The sequence below is a fragment of the Narcine bancroftii genome (assembly GCF_036971445.1).
Source record: "Narcine bancroftii isolate sNarBan1 chromosome 12 unlocalized genomic scaffold, sNarBan1.hap1 SUPER_12_unloc_2, whole genome shotgun sequence".
In the NCBI taxonomy this organism is placed as follows: Eukaryota; Metazoa; Chordata; class Chondrichthyes; order Torpediniformes; family Narcinidae; genus Narcine; species Narcine bancroftii.
In genome coordinates, this window is record NW_027211808.1 from 1686126 (window position 1) to 1706418 (window position 20293).

Sequence of the window (20293 nt, forward strand, 5' to 3'; positions counted from 1 at the left end):
ACCTGTCTTTCCTACTATCCCTGTAAAATATCTATCCAACCTTGTTTTAAATATATTTACTGAGGTCACCTCCACTGCTTCAATGGGCAGCGAATTCCAGATTCACCACATTCTGGGAAAAGCAGTTCCTCCTCATCACATTCCTAAATCTACTATCCTGTACCCTGAATCTTGAGGCTATATCCCCTAGTCTGGACTCACCCACAATGGAAACAAATTACCTACTTCTCTCTTATCTATGCTTTTCATATTTTATGTTTCTATAAGATCCCCTCTCATCTAAATTCCAGCAAATACATTTACAGTCATAAACAATCTGAGAAAATTATCTTTGATACAGAAATCAATTTATAGACTTTGTTTCATTTCCTGCTTGTCGATTTTATTTTCCTCATGGCAAGCTTTTGTCAGCTTCTTCTGGTGTTATGTCGGTACAGATCAGAGAGGAGTACAGACAGCAAATACTGAGGATCCTCAGGTGCCTGTTTATCAATCCATGCCAAGCCTTCTTTCAATGAGTGTTCCTGAAAATGAAATGAAGATTTTTGTTAGCAATGGTTTCTGGCAATGTTTGGCATTGACTACATGTTGACAAGAATCATGAAGGTCCCACACTTGCTTATCTGAGACACCATAGGTATTTATGTTAAGGCCTCAACTATTTATCCACATTACCTGGTTGAGATGTGCTGCAGTCAGCCTGGCTGATGAGATGTCAGCAAGTTGTGAAAAGCAAAGAGCCTGCAGAGGGATATTGATTAAAAGATGGCAAAAAGCTAGCAGATGTTGGAAAATTAGGTCATCCACTTTGAATGAAATAGAATACAGTGCAAAAGGATCTAGTACATAAAACAAAATGTGTGGCCCAGTACAGCAAGTGATTAAAAAGACTGATGAAATGTTGGCCGACATTGCTGGGGAATGGACTCCAAGTGTGGTGCAGTGTTGATGCCAATTTACAGGGTGCTGGTGAGGTGACACCTGGAGCACTTACAATTTTGAGTTCTGTATTATTGGGAGGATGTGTTGCATTAGTTATGCAGAGATTCGCTTGGTTAATTACCAATGTATTGGGATTGTATTCATTAAGAGTGAGTGATGATCTAATTGAAACAAGATTCTCGGAATGTTCCCCAATCAGAATACCTAGAACAAAACATAATTTTGGAGTTAAAGGGTAACCCATTTAAGATGGGAGGTTCAGATAAATTTCTTCTGAGGGTTGTGATTGTCAAATTCTCAACCAGGTGGATTTATTGAATGTAGCAAACAAGAGATTGACAGTTATTTAAACCATAAAGGGAGTGAAGAGGTCTGGAGAGGAAACAAAAAAAATGGTGCATTGGCCATGATCGGATTGGCTGCATGTAGCAAAAATTGGATCTTGTGAAGTCATACACATTGGAAATGGGCAATGAGTAATTCATTATCAAGAGGTTTAGGATGGAAAAGATCATCAAGCAGGCATTCCCCAACTGAGATTATTCATCCAGTCAACCCTACGGAACATAGAAAGTACATCACAGGAACAGGCTGCTCACCCCATGATAACTGTGCCAAAAGTGATGCCCAAATCAACATTCATTGTTTTGAAAGGAAACTTCCAAACTTGATTAAATATTCAGAATATATTGTCATGAACATGTCATGAAATTCATTGTTTTTTCGGCAGCATTGTTGATGCAAAAATTGCTATAAATTACTTTTTAAAAAAAATAAATTAGAGAAAAAGGGAGGTAGTGTCAGTGGTTCATTTCCATTTAGAAATCTGATGGTGGAAAGCAAGAAGCAATTTCTGTTCCATCATGTGTGCATCTTCAGGTTCCTGTACCTCCTGTTCTGATGGTGGTCTGCGCGGTGAGTGTTCTTGATGATAGAGGCTGCTTTCAAGAGAAATTGCCTTGTAGATGTCCTTAACTGAATGAAAGCTAATGCCCATAATGGTGCTGGCTGAGTTCACAACTCTATCCTTTTCCTGTTCTGTGCATTGTCACATCCATACCAGAGAGTGACGCAACCAGTCAAAATGTTCTCCATGGTACACCTGAAGAAATTTGCGAATCTCTTCAATCTCCTAACGAAGTACAGCTGCCACCGATGAGCCTTCTTCGTGATTGCATCAACATGATGGCCCCAGGACGGAATTTCAGAAATGCTGACGTCCAGGAATTTGAAGTTCTTTACCCTTTCCACTGCTGACCTCTGAATAAGAACAATTTTGTGTTCTGATTCCCCCTCCTGAAGTCCAGAATCCGTTCCTTAGTATTGCTAATGTTGATTGCAGGTTATTGTTGTCATACCATTCCACTAGTTGATCTATCTCACTCCTGTATGGTTCCTTATTGTTGTCTGTGATTCTGCCGATGACTGGCATCAGCAAATTTGTAGATGGCATTTAAATTGTGTCTGGCCACACAGTCATGGGTGTAGATATAGTAGAGCAGTGGGCTAAGCACGCATCCTTGAGGTGCACCTGTGTTGATTGTCATTGAGGAGGAGGCGTGGTCTTCCAATAAGGATTCCAATGGATTGCCATTCATTATTTATCAATTGGGGTCTTCATATTTTTAACAAGATAGCTTTCTTTTTTTTTAATTTAGATATATAGCATGGTAACTGATCCTTTCAGCCCACGCTGCCCATTTACACACAATTGACCTACAACCCCTGGTACCTCCAACCGAAGGAAACAGGAGCCCCTGGGAAAAACTCACACAGACACAAGGAGAATGTACAAATTCCTTACAGACGTGATTCAAACCCAAGTCCCGATTGCTGCAACTATAACAGCTTTGCATTTATCGCTACACTCTAACCATGCTGCTCTAAGTGCAGATGCAACACCATGTTGATGGAGACAACATGTTGCCTCTGGCTCAATCCTATAATCCTCTTTCCTCTCAGTTAGTCACTATCTGGAAGAGGCATTATGACGATAACACTGCTCAGCTCAGACTGTGACATGATGGAATTGAAAGAGAAATTCTAGAGACGGTGTCAATACTTACCAGCACCTGATTGGCATATTCAGTCTCCCACTTCAGGTACAATTTGATTTCACTGATTGTTACACAACCATTCCTCTGCAAGTCGAAATAAGAATGATTTAGATCTCTTCCTGGTGTAAATCCATATCTCAGTAAGTGAAACATTTGAAACTAAACAGATGAACTAAGAGTACAAAAAATAATTGTCAAAGTCTGGGACTTTTAAGCATAACTTTTAAAAATTTACAGGAAGCTAGAAAAATATAATGGAGAGGTGATGTTAACCCTTTGGAGTCCAGCCAATTTTATCCTTTCATAATATATACTCCAGACTGGATCCATGTACCAACACCAGTACAAACCAACTGATGGTAGGTATATCCCACATCACTTTAAAGGGGAGCAGGGAAAATTTCCTGAGCAGCACTAATTTTCAAATTGTTAAAGGTTATCTGATGCCCAACACATCGACCCAACTGATTTCCATGATTACTGCATTACAATAAGGGCAAGACTTCCAAAAACATTTGATGTCCAAGATCATGAAAGATGCAATTGAAGTGCAAGTTCTCTTTCTTTACCATCAGGGGATAAAAGTTCTGTATCTGTACATTTCAAATTATTTTTTTTAAGTAGCTCATGTACACAAAAATACAGGTGAATGACCACACAAGGATTGTAGGACTGATATTAAATGTGGAAACTAAGAGAAAAAGGATAGGTAGATATGCAAGCTTGTAGCATAACAGACATCTCTCTCACACACACATTTCCTCTTGAACATGTCCCATCACAAATTGACTACAACTAACAGTCAACTTTTCAGCCTACACCAGTCCCAAAGTCTCCAGCTCCTTGATCAATTGGTGACAAATTTTCCTGGGAAGCAACTTGAGATTATTCACTCGATTAAGCATTCAAGTTATGAATGCAGCAGCCTCAGGAATCAGAGCACCTACCTCTGCAATCATACCACTGTATGATCCATGTTCAATTCTGCTGGTACAGACTGCACTAAGTACCTGCCTCCCACTGGGATAATAGCAAAGCCATTGCCCAAGAACTCCAGCTTTTTTATGGCCTGAATAAGCTCATCTCTGGATGAGAAAGTTACAATGAACAGTCACCTTTGGTTCATATCACCAGCTTGAGGGTTGAAGGATAATAGATGGGCAAAGAAAATAATCATCAGGCAATGTGAGCAGAGAAGCAAGGGAGGCCATTCAGCACTTCAAAGTTGCTTTACTTTTCAATTGGAATGTGGCTGATTGGGATCCCTTAATCCAGTTATTCTCAACCTTTTGCTTTCCATTCACATACCACTTTATGTAATCCCTATGCCATCAGTGCTCTGTGGTTAGTAAGGGATTGCTTAAGGTGGAATGTGAATGGGAAGGGAAGGTTCAGAATTACTGCTCTAGCCCAATTGTTACTGAAATATTTTGCTTGAGAAAAATTGTCATTGGCCCATTTCTTTTGGAATTATGAAACCATGTACATAACGAGTCAATTAAGTATAATTAAATCAATAGTTTTCAAACTTTTTCTTTCCACCCACATAACACCCCAAAATTACAATTGGGCTTTCCTCGACACTCTATAATCACTTCAGGATCATAATCACTACAACATTCTGACTGAAAAGGCTTGGAAATTGTTCATGACTCACTCATGATCTACAGTTGATGGGTCAGAAGACCACCAACATTGCTGTGAATTTTTCTGATCCTATCAACCCAGTCAATTTACACAGGTGAATGCCACACACCCACTCCTGGCAGGGGGTAGGTACAATCTAAAAGTCCAGTGTGTATTACCACTGGCTGACATCTTGCACAAACTTGCCTCTTCTTTTCAGCACCCGCTGATGCAGCTCGTCCAGTGTCATCGGACCTGGCCATGGATACAATGAGAATAACTAGAAACATCCCTGCACTAGATCAATTATTTCAAGCTTAACAACAGCATCACCAGCATGGGCAGCACATTTGGTGAGGTGGTTAGTGTAATGCCTTTACAATGCCATTGGTCAGGACTGTGGTTTAATTCCTGCCACGTCTGTAAGGAATTTGTATTGATACGAGTCCAAAGGACCCCAAAACCAAGATAAATGGTTATTTAAACAAAAGATGTTTTTAATTATCTTTAAACATGAAAATAGAATCAAACTTTAAGTTTCTTCAGTTGCATTCTCTGCCAAGCAGAAGCAGAAGCAGCCCTTAGAATTGCTGTTCAGGTAGTAGCACTAAAAGCGCAGTGCTGGCCACCTGAAGGGACAGCTGCACTGGATACACCTCTGAGCACACTGTGGCTCCTGTCCCATCGAGCTGTCAGGTTTGGGATGGCTGGACTAATACCACTGCCCAGTTCTCCCAACAGTCCGACATGAGTCCCCACACCCACTCTCCCAGTAGCCCGATATGTACCCCCACACTGACAGCACACGCCGACTACCCTTGCCCTGATGTACCATGCCGGGGGCTGGGGGGGTCAGGGACAGCTGGGAGGGGAGCTGTCAAGTGCTCGCCAGCTGACTGTCATCCTCTTAGCCTGTTACCAGCTCTATGTTTATAAATTGAACACTATCGCATACAATGGAATGGGCTATTTCTACTGGCCAGGAAATTCAGAGGATTTTAGAGTGGTTCAAGATTTTCCATTATTCTTTTTCCCACAAAATATGTGTTTATTTTCTTTTGAAAGGCCTGTAGGAAAAAAAAAACTGCAGATGCTGGAAATCTGTCGGCCAAGCATCAAGCTCAAGCAGGATCTTGCATCAAAAGCAAGCAACACTATTCAATCAACCCAGAGACCAGCACCTGAGCAGATGTTTCACTTCATTGCTTTTTGGTTAGACTCAAATTTTTTGCCACATACTAAATCTTAGTCAGTCTTTCAAAATCTATCAATAATCTGAAGCATGTTTATCTATCACATTACACCTGATAGAGACATTTATTCTGCAAGCACTCTAACAAGTCAGTTCTGACATTCAAATGACTGTACAAAGTAGTAGATCCAGAACACAATTACAGAATTTCATTAGAAAGCACAAGAGAACAAGACCATTCAGCCATTCAGCCCCAAACCTATTCCACCATTCAATAATAATTCCTGCCCTCAGCTTCACTTCCCCGCTGACTCCCCAGTGGAACATTTATTCCTCTCAATCTTCACGTGCAATTCAAGCGCTGCAGAAATGTCTTTGTGAGGCACAGTTTCTAGAAGGCAGTGACATCCTAAGGGATCCTCAGCACCTTGGTCACAATCTCTCCTCACTGCAACCTGAAGTCCAGCATATCTAGATTTTGTTACCCAATAGCTAACAAGGTCTTTAAATTTCCTTAATTCTAACCATAAACTACTCTGATGCCTTCAAAAGATCTGTATGCACTATTGAAATGCCACTTTTTTTCCATAAACTAACTGCTACTGTGAATGTATATCAATTCTTTTGTATTCGAGATCTCTTTTTCTGTCTTGACACATTATGGTAATGCATGTTATACTACTTAAACCAAAATGCTGCATTTTGTGGCTCCAGCAAGAATTTCAGTGCATCTGTACATTGTACTTACATTTATGACAATATGCATAAATATGTATTAGAGTGAAGGTACCTCCATTTCTGTGTTTCAGAGCCAGACAGACTTCAATAATCTGAACTCCAAGCTCATAATGAAAGTCTCCAAACCCCCCAGCATCTCAGACCAGAATCCTTTGCCAGCTGCAAAGAAGAGGTTAAAAAGGATAAAGTAAATGGAGGAACAAAACCTATTAAAAATCCAAATACAATTAATTTTGGGGATTTTTTAAAATTAATCTGCTAATGACAATTGTGCAATAGATTTGGTTCCTTACTAGAGTCTCCTTCCCCATCAAGCATTCCCAGGACAGGTACATTAGGGGTTAGATGAAGAATAAAGCTCCCTCTTCTCTATCATCAATACGGCCAGAGCTGGCACAACAAGGGGATAGTAAGGAGGTGTGGGGATGTAAGGGGGGTGTGAGGGTGTAAGTGGGGGTGTAAGGGGTGTAAGGAGGTGTAAGGGGGAGTAATGAGGGTGTACGGGGGTGTAACTAGGGTGTAGGGATGTGTAGGGGGTGTAAGTAGGATGTAGGAGTGTGTGTGTAAGAGGGTGAAAAGGGTTATGTCAGTGTTTTGAGGCATGTGTAAGAGGGATATAAGGGGGAATGGGGGTGTAAGGGTGTAAAGGATGTAAGGTGGGTGTAAGGGGTTTGTATGGGGTGGTATAAGGAGGGGTGTGTAAGGGGGTGTAAGGGATGTAAGAGGTGTTTTTATGGGTAGTAAGGGGACATAAGGGCAGAATGGGGTTGTAAAGAGGTGTATAATGGTGGTGTGTGGATGTAAGGGGAAAGTATGGGAGTCTAAGGGGGTGTAAAGGGGTTGTAAAAGAGATGTAAGGAATGTAAGGGTGTGTATGGGGGTATAAGGAGGAGTGTGTTATGGGGGTGTAAGGGGATGTAAGGGAGTGTTTTATGGGGGTATTAAGGTGGTGTAAGGGTGGAATGGGGCTGTAAAGAGGTGTGTAGGGGGTGTAAGGATGTTGTAAGGTAGTGGTGGGGGTACAAGGGGGTGAAGAGAGGTGTAAGGAGGGGTGCGGCATTGAAAGGGGGTGCAAGGGGATGTGGGGTGCTGTAGCTGCAGGGGATGTGGGGAGGTGTAAGGGGTTATGCAGGAGTGTAGGAGAGATGGGGGCTTAGGGAGTGAAAGGGCGGTTTGAGGAGGGATGTAGGGAAGTGCAGAGGGTATAGGGGTGTGAGTGTTGCAGAGGGGTTCAGTGGGGGATGTAGAGGGAACGGAGAGCATAGGGTGTGTGGTGTACAGGGTGCGATGGGATGTACGAGGAGTAAGGGGGTGTATAAGGGGGTAAGAGGGCGGTCAGGAGGGTGTAGTGGGTGTGTAAGGGATGTGAGAATGTATAAGGGGGTCTACGAGGCTGTACGGCACACATGTCAAACTCTGGCCCGCGGGCCAAATTTGGCCCGCAATATAATTATATTTGGCCCGCAAGATCATTTCAAAAATGTATTAGAGGTGGCCTGCTGGCCGCCGCGCCAGTATAGTGCATGCACAGTAATACAACAAATCCCAGAATGCATTGGCGTCAGCCTGCTAATCGCCCCCACCTCCTCTGTTTACGTTGCAGGATCTCACCGTGGACTCTGGTTTTGGGGCCTGGCCGGTGTCAGGGGAAGCCAAGGCCGCTTCCCAGCGCCCGGAACTGGAGGCCTCGGGCCTGACCTCGCCAGGACTGTTGCCCACTCCCCCTCCCTGCCGCAGGCCGATCCGCGACTCATGGTGACGGTGCCGCTGATCCGCCGAGATGCCGCCCTGCAGCGAGAGCCGATGCCCCCGCACTGTCGTTGTCCAACCCGATCGCCCGCAGACCCCGCCCTCCCGCACACAGGCCTGAGTAAGTATTATGAACTTTAATCTCAGGATAAAATGATCTTCCAATAGTTTCATGTCACAGTGATAAATATATTCCTGGTTAAAAATGGTCCTGCACCTGGATACAAGCTCATTAGGTATAAAACTTGAAAAGTGTGTAAATCAAAGGATATCTGTACCAATGGAAAAAGGGCATGGCAAATAACCCTGCTAGAGTTCATGCCCATAATCAGTCACCCATTTGATTGTTTCAAGAATCATGTTATTCTCCCACATTCTCAATAGCCCTCAGATTTTACTATTTGACAGCACACTAGCAACATTTGACAAATCCTCTATAGAAAAATATTATTTATTGAATATTTTATTTCTCATTTGTTAATCCTTCTGGAAAGAGTTTATACAAAACTATTATTAAACATTTATTTTAATAAGAAAAAGTTTAACATTACATATGTTGAAAGAAGAGAAAACATGCAGATGTAGTTGAAAATTTTCAATAAATATTTAGTTTGGGCCTCAACTTAGTCCAAGTTTTTAATTTTGGCCCTCCGTGAATTTGAGTTTGACACCCCTGCTCTAAGGGATGTGTAAGGGGTGTGTGTAATGGGTGTATGGGGCATGTAAGAGAGGTATAGGAGGAGTAAGGGGTGAAGGGAGTTTGTAAGCGGATGTAGGGTGTTTGTAAGGGGGGGTGTAAGTGGGATGTAAGGGGAGGTGTAAGTAGGGTGTAGGGGGCTGTGTATGGTGTAAGGGAGGTGTAAGTTGGGTGTAGGGGTGTTTAAGGGGAGTGTAAGTGGGTATAAGGGGCTAAGGGTGTAAGGGATATATGTGCATATAAGGGGATGTAAAGAGGGTTTATCGTGGTGCAAGGAAGATGTATGGGAAGTGTAAATTGGTGTAAGGGTGTATGTAAAGGGGTAAAAGGGTGGTGTAAGGGGGCAAGGGGAGTGTGTAAAGAGGGTGTAAGGGAGGTGTTTGGGGCTGTAGGGGTAAGCAGGTGTAAGGGTGTGTAAAGGCAGTGAATAAGGGTAGTATATGAAGGGTGTCAGGGGGTATGTAAGAGTGGTGTATAAGAGGGTTGTAAGGAGGGATTAGGATGTGTAAGGGAGTGTAAGGAGGGAATAAGGTGGGTGTAAAGTGGTGTAAGAAGTTGAAGGAAAATATAAGGTGGATGAAAGGGGGTATAAGGAAGGGTGCTGTCGTGTGCTACGGAGTCCAGAAGACTCCAAAAACCAGCAGCAATAGCTGTGCTCCACAACACAGGATTACTTAAAAAAAAGATGTTTTTAATTATTTTTGAACAAGAAAACAGAATTAAACTTTAACTTATTACTTAACCTACCTAACTACTTAATCCTCCCTCTAATACTGAGTGCAGGTGTGTGTAATGTGTATTTAAGATTAGAAAAGTTCTTTGGATCACATGCCAATCTCACTGGTTACAGGCAGTGAATATAACAGTTGGTTCATGAGAGATACCAAGATATATGTCAAAATTCAGCAGAACTATTCTGATAGCTGTTGCAAGATCAAACCCGCAACTCCAGAGAAGGCATATCACACAGGAGTAAAGATGAACAATTACTTTATTAACAAAAATTCACCTTCAAACTTTAATTCAAAATCACCCCTTTTATAACAATGGCCACTGGTTACTATGCAAATCTCTATAACAGTATAAAACTAATAAATTCCCCAGCCTAAATATTACATATGTATTTAAAGTCTTGTAGCGGCAGCTCCACTGCTCCTGTAATAACACATGCAACCAAACGGGTTTGAGCTCAGTGAGCAGACTAGTTTATTGCAGACTGCTGGGCTGCACTTAAACTCCCAGCCCAGAACTGGCTGAGAACTGCGCTGGAGGGCGTTGATGTCATCCGGGCATCATATGGTCCCCAAGTGCAGGTTTCTGAGCCTCAAGCTGGAAGGAAGGGAAACCTCCAACGGCGCCACTTTGGCTGGCTGCCCTGCCGCATGGCTTACAAATGAGGCCGGTTCGCCTGCCTTGTGGTGAGCTGCCACACAGACCCCTACCATCCCAGAACCAGCGCCAATGTCCTTTTATGCTGGGTGGCCTCACTTCTTGGGCTGGGCAATGACCACGGGCTCAGTGGGATCAAGGTGTGCTGGCTTCAGCATGGTAAATAGCTCATGCCTGCCACCCAAGTCCAGCATGAATATTGAGCCGGAATGCTGAATAACCCTGTATGACCCCTCGTATAGTTGCTGCAGCGGTGTTGCAGTTGGGCCCCACTGAATGAAAATGAACTCCATGGAAAGCAATTCACCAGGAACATGAATCTGGTGGGTTCCATGCATGGGCGATGGTGGGGGTTCGAAGGAGTCCAAGTGTCCCCTGAGGTGAGGAAGTAGTTAATGAGGCAACCGCTGGGGATTTTGAGGTGCATTGATGAATTCACTAGCTAGTGCCAATGGCGCACCGTAGACCAGCTCAGCTGATGACGCCTGTGGAGTGGAGCAGATGCTCAGGAGCACCCAAGGCAGTTCGTCCGTCCAGTCAAGACCAGTGAGGCGGGCCATGAGCGCCGACTTAAGGTGATGGGGCAGACATTTGACCAGTCCTTTGGCCTTCTAGCTTTCTGGTAGGCCATGGTGCAGTGTAGCTATCTCCCCAACCTGTTGATGAGCTGTGCCCAGTGTGCAGATGTGAACTGGGTGTCCCGATCGCTGGTGAGGTGAGCTGGGATGCCGAACCGGGTGACCCAACCATGCAACAGGGCTCAGGAGCAGGAGTCGGTGGAGGCATCTGGCATTAGCATCAACTTGGGCCAGCAAGTAATGCAGTCCACCACCAGGAAATGGGTAAGGGCCCGATGATGTCCACGTGAATGTGGCTGAACCATTCCTGGATGTGGTCGAACTCCTGTATGGGCATCCTGTTGTGCCTGTGCACCTTGGACATCTAGCAGTGGGTGCATTTTCTGGCCCAGCCTGCGATCTGATTCCGCAGCCCATGCCATATGAACCGTTCTGCCACCATCTGGACTGTGGACCTGATGGACGGATGTGAAAGTTCGTGAATGTGACGGAAGACATGCCTGAACCACTGGCCTTGGGGTGCCCAAGGAGATATCGCACAGGATGGTGCCTTCGCTGCTCAGAGTCGGGAGGTAATGGAACCGCAGGCCAGTGATGGCAGTCTTGAAGGCCCATGTCTCCTTATCAGCTTCCTGGTCCCAGGCGAACTGGTCAGTCGAGGCCGGGCATCAGCGTGCAGATGGCCGGTCGTGAGAGGGCATCAGCAACCACATTGTCCTTCACCACCTTGTGCCAAATGTTGGTGGTAAATTCCAAAACGAAGGAGAGGTGACACTGCTGGTGGGCCGACCAGGGATCATTATCCATGACAAGTGCCTGGGTGAGGGGTTTGTGGTCAGTGAAGATAGTAAAAGTCCTCCCGTCCAAAAAATAGCAGAAATGCCACACCGCCAGGTACATGTCCAATAACTCGAGGTCGAAGGCACCTTACTTGCGTTCCAGCAGGCGGAGCAGGCAACTGAAGAATGCCAGTGGCCTCCAATGCCCATTCACCTGCTGCTCCAGGACAGCACCGATGGCTGTGGCAGAAGCATCGACAGAGAGTGCCATATGCAGGTCGGTGTGTGGGTGTGCGAGCATGGCAGCTTTCCTTGGTGGCCTTGGGGTCCAAGGCTTTTGGGGTCCAAGCAAGCGTCTTGAGCTTGGCTGCGATGAGGCCGAATAGCGGCTGCATAATGCATCCAGCTCCCAGGATGAAGTGGTTGTAAATGTTGACCATACCTGTGAACTCCTGCAGCGTGGGACCTCCCTGATGGTGGCGACCTTTGCAGCAGTGGGCGTGGCTCCTTTGGACATAATGTTATGGCCCAGAAACTGCATGGACTCTTACCAAAACTGGCACTTGGCCAGGTTGATGGTAAGGCCAAAGTCAGCCAGCTGGGAGAAAAGGGCATGTAGGTGGGCCTTGTGTTGTTCCCGGTCCTTGCTGGTAACAAGGATGTTGCTGAAATAAATAAAGATGAAAGTTAAGTTCCTGTCCACAGAATCCATGAGGCACTGGAAAGGCGGCATTCTTGAGCCCGAATGGCATACGCAGGAATTCGAACAGGACAAAGGGGTTGGTGATGGCCATGCACTGGAATCTGGTGATATCTGCGCACCATGTCAACCTTGCAGAAGACCCTCGCATCATGCAGGTTGGCAGTAAAGTCCTGGATGTGAGGGATGGGGTAACGGTCAGGAACAGTTGCTTCATTGAGCTATCGTTAATCTCTGCAGGGACGACAGCCGCTGGAGGCTTTCAGGACCAGTGGAGCGGTGAGGCCCACAGGCTGTCGGACTGCTGATTGATCCCCAGCTCCAACAGGTGTGAAAACTCCACCTTTGCTACCTGGAGCTTGTCAGGCGGGAGCCGGCGTGCCTTGGCGTGAACCGGCAGGCCCTGGGTGGGGATGTGGTGGATCACCCCATGGTGCGGCGAGGCAGCGGAGAACTGTGGCTTGAGGTGTGTTGGGAACTCTTCCAGGATCTGCTGGAACTCATCTCTGGGCATGCTGATCATGGCCATCTGCGGTTGCTCCAAGCGGGAGGCGTCCACCGGGAGCCTACCTCGAATGTCCACTAGAAGCCTGTGTGTGAGTAGGAAATCTGCAACCCGGATGGCAGTCAGGAGGGATGAGAGGGTGAATCTCCACGCAAAATTCTCTGGGCCGATCTGGAAGTGGACTGTCTTGTCTCCATACGTCCAGATTGCCATTGAGTTGACCACACGGAGGGGAGGTCCACGAGGTTGGTTCATGGATTAGATGGCCATGGCCGGTGTGACACTGATCTGGGCACCAGTATCAATGAGGAACTGCCGGCCACTGACTGAGTCCCACAGGTAGAGAAGACTATGTCCTTGGCAAGCCGCTGCAGCCAATAACAGCGGCCAGCCTGATGGTTTCCCTGGAACGAGCAGGGGTGACAACAATTCCGGGTCTTGGCTCTGCAGCACTGGTGGTAGAGGCAGAGGCCTGAAGCGGATACTATGACCTTGGTTATTCTTTTGGGGATCCCTGCAGGGGCCGGGTGCTCTTCTGCAGCACTAGGGGTGGGCTTAGCACAGTCATGCCCATGCCCGTGCCTCGTGACCTGCTGGACCACTGAGCCTTTTGAGAATTGTGCAACCCATAGCTCTTGGACCTTCTGGGCAACCCTCCTCAGGTCAGTGAAGCTTTCCTGAACCAGCAGCGGGTGGATGTTCCTGGGCATATGTTTGAGAAAAATGCGCTCGAAAAGTGTGCAGTTGGTGTGCTCACCCATGGGCGTGAGCATCTTGTCCATCAGTTCCATCGGGGACATGTCCCCAAGGGCATCAAGGTGCAGCACCTGAGAGGCACGCTGATGTCTGGATAGTCTGAGGGACCAGATAAGCACAAGCTTGATGGTCTCATACTTGTCCTCGGCGGGTGAGTGCTGAACAAGTTGCAGCACGTGTCTGGCTGTGGCCTGGTCCAGGGCAATGACCACATGGTAGAATTTGGTCATGTCGGATGAACTATGGCGGTGGTGAAACTGGGCCTCTGAATGGATGAACCAGTTCTCCAGCTCCTGAAACCAGAATTCAGGCAGTTTCACGGCTATAGCGCTGATCCCAGGCTCGCTATAGAAACTAGTCAGGGTCAACAATTGTAACAGTGGCTACACTGCTCCTGTAATAACACACACAACCAGACGGGTTGAGTTCAGTAAGCAGAAAAGGTTATTGCAGGCTGCTGGGCTGCACTTATACTCCCAGTCCGGACCTGGCTGAGAACCACACTGGAGGGCACTGACATCATCTGGGAGTCACGTGGTTCCCAAGCATGGGTTTCTGAGCCCTGAGCTGGAAGGAAGGGAAACCCCCGATGGCACCATTTTGGCAGGCTGTGTGGCTTATAAGCAGGGCTGGTTCGCCTGCCTTGTGGTGAGCTGCCACAGTCTGTTATATTTCCAACCAGCCCACAGAAAAACTTAGACTCAAAACAAACTTAAAAACACACAAGACTCACAAAACTTCAAAATCAACTGAAGTAAAGATAATAAACAAAATTCAATTTGTTTGGTAAAATTAAGCCAAAAGATCTTTGAGAGAGAGATAGAGAGAGAGATAGCCCAAAATTAAAAGTTGTCTTGAGCTGCTTGCAGAGAGAGGAACAATAGGCTTGGACCGGATCCTTCTGGCTGCCTTTGGAATGTTCAAACTTTTTGAAATTCCAACATTCTAAACTGTTCTCCAGACCATGACTCATGCTTTGAGACTTCTTCCACTCCATATCACCTCCCAGTGGTGGTTTATCATCCAAATCCAGAACTTGTTTTCATTTTCTGCACATGTTCAGTCTGCCTCCCACTATCCCAGCAGTTCCCCTTCACCTTGGCTCTTTAAGGCAAACTGTCACTTTTTAATATAAAACCACAAAACACATAGGCCAATACACAACACAGAACTCTGTAACACCTCCCCTGCTAAAAAAAATTGGTCCACGGGAACAAATTTTTAACAAGTAATGGAAATATTACATAAATAAAATAAAATAAACAATTTTTTTACAATAAATAAGTGATTAGATTTGTATCAACCCAGATTAACATCATGACAAACAATAGGCTATTACTTTATCCATCCCCTTTATGTGTGTAATAATTAAATCATACTCTTGTAATAGTAAGCTCCAATTCAATAACCATTTGTTCTTATATTTCATTTTAGACATAAAAACTAATGGATTATGATCAGAATGTATTATTAAAGGATTAAAGGTTTTTGAGCAGTACAACTATACACATCAAAATGATGCAATGCTAAAACAAGCGCTAATAACTCCTTCTCAATGGTTGAATAATTTCATTGATGGTCATTATACTTGATAGAGAAATATGAAATAGGATGTTCTACTCCATCACCATCCTTCTTCTGTAACAGTACAGCACCATCCACTTCATCACTGGCATCCACAGCTAAAAAGAATGGCTTTTCAAAGTTAGGGGACACAAGTACAGGCTGATCGCATAAAATGGCCTTTAACTTCAGAGACACTTCCTGGCATGCATCTGACCAGATAATTTTTTCTTTCTTTCCAAGTAGTTTTGTTAATGGGAGTGCAATTTCTGCAAAGTTTTTACAAAATTTAAGATAGTAGCTAATCATACCTAGAAATCTCCAAAGAGCTGTCATATTAACAGGGATAGAGAATACTAACAGTGATAGCAAATACTTTTGCTCCAACTGGTGCCACCTGTCACTGTCCTACCATATAACACAGATAAATTACAGTGCCATGTCCAATCTGACTCTTGTGCAAATTCACTGTGAGGTGTGCTTTTACCAGCCTCTGAAATAACTGCTCTAATTCAAGTATATGTTCTTCCCATGTATCCGTACTAATTACTAAATCATCAATATAGGCTCCTGTGTGCTCTAAACCCTGAATTACTGCATTAATCATTCTCTGAAATGTGTCAGGTGCATTTTTCATCCCAAAAGGCATAACATTCTACTCATACAATCCCAAAGGTGCAACAAAAGCAGAAATCTCCCTGCCTTTCTCTGTCAAAGGAACACACCAGTATCCTTTCAAGAGATCAATCTTTGTAAGAAATTTAGCCTTCCCATCTTATCTACACAATCATCTATTCTGGGATAGAGAATGCATCAGTCTTTGTAACCATGTTTACTTTCTGATAATCTGTATAAAACCTAATTGAGCCATTTGGCTTAAGCACCAGAACACAGGGTAAACTCCAATTTGAACTTGATTTTCAGATGATGTCATATTTGAGCATTTAATCCACCTCTTGATCCAATAATCTGCTATTTTCTTGATTAACTCAGTAAGGATGCTGCTTAATAGGTTTAGCATCGCTGACCCCACATTATGACAAGCAACAATAGTTCTTATTGGAACATCTGGGAATATATCCTTAAATTTCATAAGTAATGTCTTCATTTCTTCCCTCTGATTTAGTCAAATGCATTAACGGTGTCTAAGTTTTGCGAAACTATAGAACTTTCTAGCCTGGGGCTTATCACTTTCTTTGCTCCATGACCTTCCACAAAACTTATCTCCTCCTTATTTTCCTCTATAACTAGCACCTTGGTTGGAATCCTCAGTCATTTTCTCAAACTAAGGTTTAAACATGTTCACATCACCATTCAATGATCAGACATTTCAATGGCAATGGTAACATGGTTAATTTTTGATTTCACTTATATGGTCCTGAAAACTGAGCTCTCAAAGGGTTTGACTGCATTGGAAACAAAACCAATATTTTGTCACTAGGTTTAATGTCCCTAATTTTTGTTTTTTGATCATACTGAATTTTCATTTTTCCCTGAGCAGTTTTAAAATTTTTCCTTGCCATCTCACGAACCTGATGTACTCTTTTTAAATTTGAAAATATAATCCAACAGATTTGATTGTATATCATTATGTATCCACTGATCCTTCAACAATAGTAATGGACCCCTGATTTCATGACCAAACACCAATTCAAATAGACTAAAGCCAAGAGATTCCTGAGTTGCCTCTCTAACAGCAAACAATAACAAATTGATTCCTTCATCACAATCCTTTTTATTTTCCACACAATAAACCCTCATCATATTTTTCACAATTCAATGGAACCTTTCCAAGGCCCCTTGGCTCTTAGGATGATAGGCAAATGACATAATTTGACAGTTTCCCAATTCATATGCCACCTGTTGAAATATTCCAGACATAAAATTAATCCCTTGGTCCGAATGAATTTCCCTTGGTAGGCCAAAAAGTGTAAAAAATCTTTGCATAGCCTTTACAATCATCTTCACTTTAATGTTTCTCAGGGGAATCGCCTCTGGAAATCTTGAAACTGTGCACACGAAAGTTAACAAATATTAATTTCCTCATTTGGTTTTGGCAATGGGCCAACACAATTCACTAATCCTTTTGAGAGGGACTCTCCGAAAGCAGGGATGGGTTGTAAAAATGCCACTTTCTTTGATTAGCTTTGCCCACCAGTTGACAAGTGTCACAGATTCTACAAAAGTTCACAACGTCCTTTCTTAATTTCAGCATATAAAACTGTTTCCTTTTCTTTTCTACCATCTTCTTCACTCCAAGATGACCTCCTAAAGGTGTGAGGTGCCAAGATGCACAGTTTGAGGCAATATCAGCCCACTGGCGGTGGTCAATGTGGCAGGCCCCAAGAGATTTCTTTACGCAGTCCTTGTACCTCTTCTTTGGTGCACCTCTGTCATGGTGGCCAGTGGAGAGCTCGCCATATAGCACGATCTTGGGAAGGCGAAGGTCCTCCATTCTGGAGACGTGACCCACCCAGCACAGCTGGATCTTCAGCAGCATGGACTCAATGCTGTTGGCTTCTGCCATCTCGAGTACTTCGATGTTAGGGATGAAGTCGCTCCAATGAATTTTGAGGATGGAGCGGAGACAACGCTAGTGGAAGCGTTCTAGGAGCCGTAGGTGATGCCGGTAGAGGACCCATGATTCGGAGCCGAACAGGAGTGTGGGTATGACAACGGCTCTGTATACGCTAATCTTTGTGAGGTTTTTCAGTTGGTCGTTTTTCTTCCAAAGGCGCTATTTGCCTTGGCGAGTCTGTTGTCTATCTCGTTGTCGATCCTTGCATCTAATGAAATGGTGCAGCCGAGATAGGTAAACTGGTTGACCGTTTTGAGTTTTGTGTGCCCGATGGAGATGTGGGGGGCTAGTAGTCATGGTGGGGAGCTGGCTGATGGAGGACTTCAGTTTTCTTCAGGTTGACTTCCAGGCCAAACATTTTGGCAGTTTCCGCAAAACAGGACGTCATGCGCTGGAGAGCTGGCTCTGAATGGTCAACTTAGAGCGGCATCGTCTGCAAAGAGTAGTTCACGGACAAGTTTCTCTTGTGTCTTGGTGTGAGCTTGCAGGCGCCTCAGATTGAAGAGACTGATGTGGCTGTAGTAATGGTACACACATGGTAGATTTCCAAATCCTTTTTGAACTCATAAACCAATGGTTTACTTGTGAGTTTCACTGCAGGTATGACTTTACCCTCTGCTAAATTATTTCCTAACAAAAGAGAAACTCCATCCACCAGCAGACTTGATCTTATCCCTATCATTACCTGGCCATTTACTAAGTCTGATTTCATCATTATTCTATGCAAAGATATAGGCTCTGCTTCATCACCAATGCCTTTAATTAAATTCACATCTCCACTATCGGTCTCCTCACCAAAATTCAAAATGTTGCTAAATACAAGCGATCGGGCTACTCCAGTATCCTGCAGGATTTTAACTGGCACTTGACTGGATCCTTCTTTAACCGAAATGAAACCTTCAGTCATGAATGGATTAAAAATATCCCTAACTTTCTCACTCTGAACACAGACAGTTGTTCCACCTCTTTCTCTTTCTTCCTTTTCAGTTCAGGACAATTTGCTATTATGTGCCCTGGCTTCTTACAATAGTGGCAAATAACACTTGAAAAGTTTTTCTTCATCCTTTCTTCCTTTAATCTCACTTCTAGATTTTCTTTCTACTCTACTTGGATTATCAGCATTATTCCTTTGAATGGTTTTCCTGGTTGTCCACTTAGACTCATGGGTTAAAGCTTATTCCTCTGTGAATTTACCCAATTCTTGCCAAGTTTTTATAGTTTTTTTCTGCCAAGTATACTTGAATATTGTCAGGAACACAATTTTTAATCTCCTCATCAGAATGATTTCTCTCAGTAAATCAAAGTTATTTTCTACTTTCATTGTGGCACACCACAGATCAAAACACACAACATTCCTATAAGAAAAATCCAGGTAAGATTGGGTTGCTGCTTTTATTAAACTCCTAAACTTTTGTCTATAACCTCTGGGACTCATTCATAAGATCAGAGTATAGCCTGCTTTACAAACTCATAATCAGCTGCTTGTCGTACCGTGAGACACAAATACACCGGTTAGGCTTTCCCTTTAAGAACAATTTGTAGCAGGAGTGACCACTGGTCTGATGGTCATTTTAAATTTACAGCCTCTTTCTCAAAATGCTGAAAATACTGGTCTATTTCAGCTTCCTCAAATGGAGGAACTAACCTCCCTTCTCTACTGACCAGAAACCTCTCTTCCTGACCAGCATGTGAGTTTTGGGCTTCTCCCTCTCCTTGGGATAGGATCTGCCTCAATTTAGCTAGTTCTAGCTCATTTCCATTCTTTCTCTCTCTCCTCCCTTGCGGCTGTTCTTTCCTCCCTTGCAACTGCCCTTTCCTCCATTTCTGGCTGCCTTACTCCTTCCCGTTTGCTTTCTGCCTCTCTTTTTTTCCTCTCTCTCTTCCCTTTCTGCCTGTCTTACTGCTTCCCTTTCATCTTTCCTTTCTGCCTCTCCTTTTTCCTCTAACTCTAGTTTTCTCAAAACCAACTTTACTTCCTCTGAATTTTTCTCCTTTGGAAACTCCAGCTTCTTTCCTACTTGTGCTTAAGAATCTTTCGGGCAAGTTCCTTCTTTTCCATCCCAGTTCTTACTGTAAGAAGTTTTAACTTGCCAACTATAACCATCAGTTCTGACTTTTTAGCCATTTTTAAATTAACCACTGAAGGGTTAGTTTTTTCTGCTGGTGATTTATACCCTCACTGTTTATTTTTAATTTCAAGCTGGAGGTTGAGTCGATCTCAGACAAATGATGACTAAGCCCAAGACAATTGCCCCTCAAGCTTCCAAATTGGTTTGATCCAAGACGATGGCCCTAAATTATGTTACAAGATCAAAACAGCAATCACAAAGAAGGCAAATCACACAGGGGTAAAGATCAACAATTACTTTATTAACAAAAATTCACCTTCAAACTTTAATTCAAGATTGCCCCCCCCCCTTTTTTTATAACAATGTCCACTGGTA

At 43.9% G+C, this 20293-nt stretch overlaps 1 pseudogene; it reads right to left on the reverse strand.

The window, feature by feature from the left end:
* Positions 1 to 391: 391 nt before the first annotated feature.
* Positions 392 to 6873, reverse strand: LOC138750154 (vacuolar-sorting protein SNF8-like; annotated as a pseudogene).
* Between the last annotated feature and the right edge of the window lie 13420 nt (positions 6874 to 20293).